The following is a 6,000-nucleotide window of genomic DNA, read 5'->3' as shown; positions in this document are numbered from 1 at the left end:
GGCATGGGTTTTTTGCTTTTCTTTTTTATGTCTATATTTTTGTGTTTTTGTCATTTCCTCCTTATTCTTGCCCATGGATTTGCTGTTGGCCCTTGATGGACAAATTGCTCAATTCCTACCCTGCCCCCTTCCTCTCACCCTGTACTTGTCAGAATCCAACTAAGGAGTAGAGAGTGTTGTGGGAGGAATGGTTCATGTTGTCACATAGTTTTTACAGATTCAAACCCTCAAGACATATTCTTGTAAGTTTCACGTCCTAAAACCACACCAGCAATACAGTATATGATCATTTGATAGGTTCTCTCGCCCATCTTGTAACAGATCATCTTTGTGAGCACAGGTAAGTCATGATATCGTCTGTTGTTGTTGTTAAGTGCCGTTGTGTCAGTTCCAATTCATAGCAAACACTGTATAGGTTTCTAAGACCTCTGCAGGTCTTCTTTGTTTGCTCATCTAAAAACTGAAGGATGGTCTTTAATGTTCCTTCAAACTGTGTTGTTCTATGCCTTTAAAGCCCTGGTACAATTAATTTATCACTTATCACCAATTAGTTCGTTTGGCTCTAACAAACTTATACGTTGAATGTTACTGTTGTTGTTGTTAAGTGACATCAAGTCATGTCCAAACAAAGTTAGTAGTCATGTCAAAACAAAGTTGTGCACTTGAATATCCATGGATATATTCATCATAATAATAAAATTTCCAAGAAATACTGATCACATAGGACAATGTACAGGGTGATCCAGAAAAAATGAGACTGAGATGTTTGTACAAAGTGGTAGCTCTGCCTTTAGTAAGAAGAGGTTTGACACATTGTAGCTTCACAAGAGATCTAAGAAAACAGTCTCAAATTTCAACTATAAGTCTGGAGAGTACCTATCTAGCCCCTCCATAGACCTTGGAAGTCCTGTGAACCCTGTGTGTCACACAGTCAGTTGTTGTTGTTGTTAAGTGCCGTTGAGTCGGTTCCGACCCATAGCGACCCTGTACAGGGTTTCCGAGGGTGTAAATCTTTACGGGAGTAGAAAGCCTCATCTTTCTCCCGCGGAGCGGCTGGTAGTTTCGAACCGCTGACCTTAAGGTTTGCAGCCCGATTCGTAACCACTACGCTACACAGTCAGTATGGAGACTCAATTCCATAGGCACAGTTACACAAAGTGGTGATCGAAAGCTCCCAGCTGTGGACTCTAAGAGCCGCAAACTGCATTTATGTGTAGGGCTGCTAATCCCTGGTCCCAGCTCTGCTCAAATCTGTAGAAACACTTTGTCTCTATAGACAAGTCCTTGTAAATCTCTCCTTGTCAAAGGATTAATTCACTGATTGTCAGCCACGAGCTACTTCATCAAACAACTCACAGAGGAATAGAGCCTTCTGCTCTGTCTTTGGCTGGGAGCTTGTTACACTGGATAACCTTTTAATGACTGTATTCCATTTTAACTCAGTTCCAGAGAGGGAAACTAAAAAGAAAGGAAAGCTCCTTCCTTAATGCTATGCTTTTTTTTTTTTTTTTTTTTTTTTTTCATATTTTCAACTATTGAGGCAAATTAGGAAAGATGGATAGAGGTTGCTTTTGACTTTGAAATCCTAGGACCTTATCACATAAAAACAGGCCAGTTGATCATTGAGGAGGTGGTTTATATTGCATAGTTTAAGGACCCACTGAAATATAAACATGACAAAGTTTCAAAACTGAAAGTGATGCCAATGACACATCAGTGTGCTATTTTTACACTTGCATAGGGTTGAGATGTTCCTATTAATTTTCTACTAAACTTGGTGATGATCATCTTAATAATTTAAATTAATATTAAGGGGAAAGAAAACTGGTTTAAGGCAGCATTATTTTTAATTAATGAAAAATTTATGTCTACTCTTTCCTGATTTATAAGATTACAGGACAGTATTCTCTCTGAAGAAAGCACTGAAACAGCCACAATTATTGACTGAATTCTAAAGAGAGTCGGGGAGGGGAATTCACTTTGATACTGATGGAAAGACAGCATTTCTACAAGCATTAAATCAAAGCTCTAAGAACTCTGGCAAGGAAGTTTCTTAAATTTGAGATTGAAGGGCCTATAACATAAAATAGTTCCCCATAATACTAATGCCAAAATTGCAGAAATCTAGATATGAGTTACCGTGCATGAGGGATAGCTACTCACCAACTACATAAGCATGGTTCAAATTAAAATATGCAAATGTATGCTTACTTTGGACCAAAAGTCTTATCTATGGCAGACACTTCATACCCAACCTTCACTTGACCCGCATAATATATTAACCTGACCTCTTCATTCCTCTGTAAAATGTAAAGCTAAATGCCCTTTCTACATCCAGGCCTGGAAGCAAATGTGAAGGTTAAGTTTAAGTGTCAACTTGGCTAGGCTATTGTTCCTAGTGGTTTAACCAAACACTAGACTAGTTTCTGTTCCACAATGTCATGTCATGTCATGTCATGTCATGTCATGTCATGTCATGGGATCATTTTTCACAATGTAATCTGGAGTCATGGTGTGGTGTTGTAGGATTAGCACTGGACTGCTAACCACAAGGTTGGCAGTTCAAACTAACCAGACACTGCAGGGAAGCCCTATGCAAGATCATTATGAATCAGAACCAACTCAATGGCATTTAACAACAATGTAATCTAATGCAATCTACCATCAGTTAAAGAGTAGTTTCCTTAAAGTGTGGTCTGCTGCTTTGGCTGCTGTGAGCTGTCAAGTCAGTTCCCATTCATAGTGACCCTGTGTAAGGTTTCCAAGGCTGTAAATCTTCACAGGAGGAGAAAATATCATCTTTCTCCCATGGAGCTGGTAGATTCTAACTACAGGCCATGTGGTTGGTTAACAGCCCAATGTGTAACTCATTACACTACCAGGGTTCCCTGCCCCCAAACTATAAAATGATGTTTTGGCAGAACTCACTCTCTCTAATCTGCACTCTTCCCATCTCCTGATCTATGGATCTTGGAACACAAGCTTTCAGAAATCTCCAGAATGATGACTAGCATATGGATTTTGAACTTGCCAACCCCCTACAATCCTGGAAATCAATCGGAGTCTCTAGTTTCTCACCTGACTTAAATATTTTGGACTTGCCAGCCTCCACAATTATATGAATCAATCTTTTGAAGTAAATATCTCACTTTAGATGATAGATAGATAGATAGATAGATAGATAGATAGATAGATAGATAGGTAGGTAGATAGATAGATAGATAGATAGATAGATAGATAGATAGATAGATAGATAGATAGATAGATAGATGGATGGATGGATGGTATGTAAATAGATGTAGATAACATGGATTTCACTGGTTCTGTTTCTCTAAAGACATTGATAAATTCCTCTTTAGGACAGTGTGCATTTATACCCCACCATTAGAAATGTGTGCTTCCCAAGAGGCAGCTGGGTTCATCTCCAAACCAATTTATAACAGTTTACACCTATTAGTGTCATTGTATGATTTAATTTTAAAAACACAGTCAGGCCAATCACAATTTATAGTGACCCCATTTATGGCAGAGTAGACTATATTTCACAGGGTTTATTGAGGCTATTGTAAATTGAAGAAATGTAATATACATATAAAAATAGTTGTTTCTACATAAAATAAGTTCAATGTTTCAGAAAGATTTGATAAACTGAATCATCAAAAATTTATTTTCATTAGTGTTGTTGTTGTTGTGAAGTGCCATCAAGTTGGTTCCAACCCATAGCGATCCTGTACATTTCCGTTAGGTGCTGTCAAGTTGATTCCGACTCATAGTGACCCTATACGCCATAAATTAAAATATTGCCCAGTCCTGTGACATTCTCAAAATTGCTGTTATGTTCAAGTCCATTGTTGCTGCCACTGTGTCATCTATTTGGAGGTCTTCCTCTTTTTCATTGACCCTCCACTTTACCAAGTATAATGTCCTTCTCCAGGGACTGATTCCTCCTGACAACATGTACAAAAAATGAGAGACAAAGGCTTGCCATCCTTGATTCTAAGGAGCATTCTGGCTGTCATTCTTCCAACACAGATTTGTTTGTTCTTCTGGCAATCCATGGTACTGTCAGTCTTATTCTAGAACATTCTACAGTCTTTCTTAGTCATTGTCCAACTCTCAATGTACATAAGGTGATGGAAAATATCAGAACTTAGGTCACGCACACCTTAGCCCTCAAACTGACATTTTTGCTCTTTATTACTTTCAAGAGGTCTTTTGTAGCAAAGTTACCTAATGTAATATGTCCTTTGATTCTTGACTGATGATTCCATGAATGTTGATTATAGATCCAAGCAAAATGACATTTTGATAACATCAGTCATTTTGCATTTATCATGACGTTATGTGTTAGTCCAGTTGTGAAGATTTTTGTTTCCTTTAAATTGAAATGCAATCCATATTGAAGGTTGAATTCTATGATATTCATCAGTGTTTCCAGTCCTCCTCACTTTCAGCAAGCAAGATTGTATCATCCACACATCGCAGGTTCTTAGTAAATAAAAATCAGATGTAATGTACTAGAAAATAGACAATTGTCCCCCACGCATACACCGGAAGCAAATAATACAAGAAAGAATATACAAGGTTTCTCTATTCAATTCACTCTCATGTATATCGAGCAGGGACCAGTAAACATTTTCTGAATATCTTCTGTTGTTGTTGTTGTTGTTAAGTACTGTGGAGTCAGTTCTGACTCATAGTGACTCTGTATAGGGTTTCCGAGGCTGTAAATCTTTACGGGAGCAGAAAGCCTGATCTTTCTCCCGCGGAACTGCTGGTAGTTTCAAACTGCCGACCTTGAGGTTAGCAGCCCAATTTATAACCATTACGCTACCAGAGCTCCCTGAATATCTTTTAGGCCCTTAAAATTACAGCATGAAATGAACCAAAGCAGTGTGTGTGGCTTTGTTCCAATAAAATTTATTTTCAGACACTGAAATTTGAAATTCATATAATTTGTGTCACAAAATTTAATTATTGTCTAAGTTTTTCTCAATTATTAATTTTTTTTTTAATTATTTTTAGCATGGGACTATATAAAAGTAGATGGTAGGGTAGATTGAACTCACAGGCTATAGTTTGCCCTGGTCATGAGCCCCATTCTAGTCAAGAAAAGCAAAAACTGAAGACCTTGAAAGATGAGTTTGGTGTCTTAGTTCTATAAGAAAGAAGGTATAGAACTTCACTTAGCCAAACCCCATCCAAAAAAATGCCTTGACCTTCTATAAAAATATTTATGGGAAACTATATGCTTTAAATTAGAATAAAATGTTTATCATATATGTATACCACTTTTAGGAGAGTGCTGTAGAATCAGCACTGGACTGTGAACCCTAAGGTCAGTAGTTCAAATCCACCATCTGCTTCTCAAAAACCCTACACAGGGCCACTATGAGTCAGAACCGACTCAACAGCACTTAACAACAACAACAACAGTGACTCTGTACATAAGCACTGGACTTCAAACCCCAAGGTTGGTGGTTCAAGCCCACCAGCCACTCTGTGGGAGAAAAATGAGGCTTTCTGCTCACACAAAGATTTACAGCCTCAGAAACCCTATACAGGATTGCTATGAGTTGGAATCAACTAAATGGCACTTAATGATAACAACTTCTTTTAAGATTCTCAGTTTTGATATTCCTGTTTTCATTATAATTGATGAGTTGTAGCATTTGTTTAATTCTGTTTACAATGTCAGGTAGTGACTATGTTTGTCTGTTAGTTTTCTGGACTTCTAGATAGTGCTATTATAGTTGTTCCAACTCATTTATTATATATCAAATAGTTATTGATCAAATTTTTGCCAGGCCCTCTTCTTGACTCTGTGGACATATTAACAAATGAGACAGGTATATTCCCTGCTTTCATAGAGCTTGAATTCTGCTTACAAGAGACAATACATAACTATTATGGATTGAATTGTGTCTTCCAAAAAGATATACTGAAGTCTTAACACTTGTATCTAGAAATGCGGTCTTATTTGGAAATAAAGTCTTTGAA

Source organism: Chrysochloris asiatica, unplaced genomic scaffold (assembly GCF_000296735.1).
Source record: "Chrysochloris asiatica unplaced genomic scaffold, ChrAsi1.0 scaffold00072, whole genome shotgun sequence".
NCBI classification, from domain to species: Eukaryota; Metazoa; Chordata; class Mammalia; order Afrosoricida; family Chrysochloridae; genus Chrysochloris; species Chrysochloris asiatica.
Note: the sequence above shows the minus strand (reverse complement) of the source record.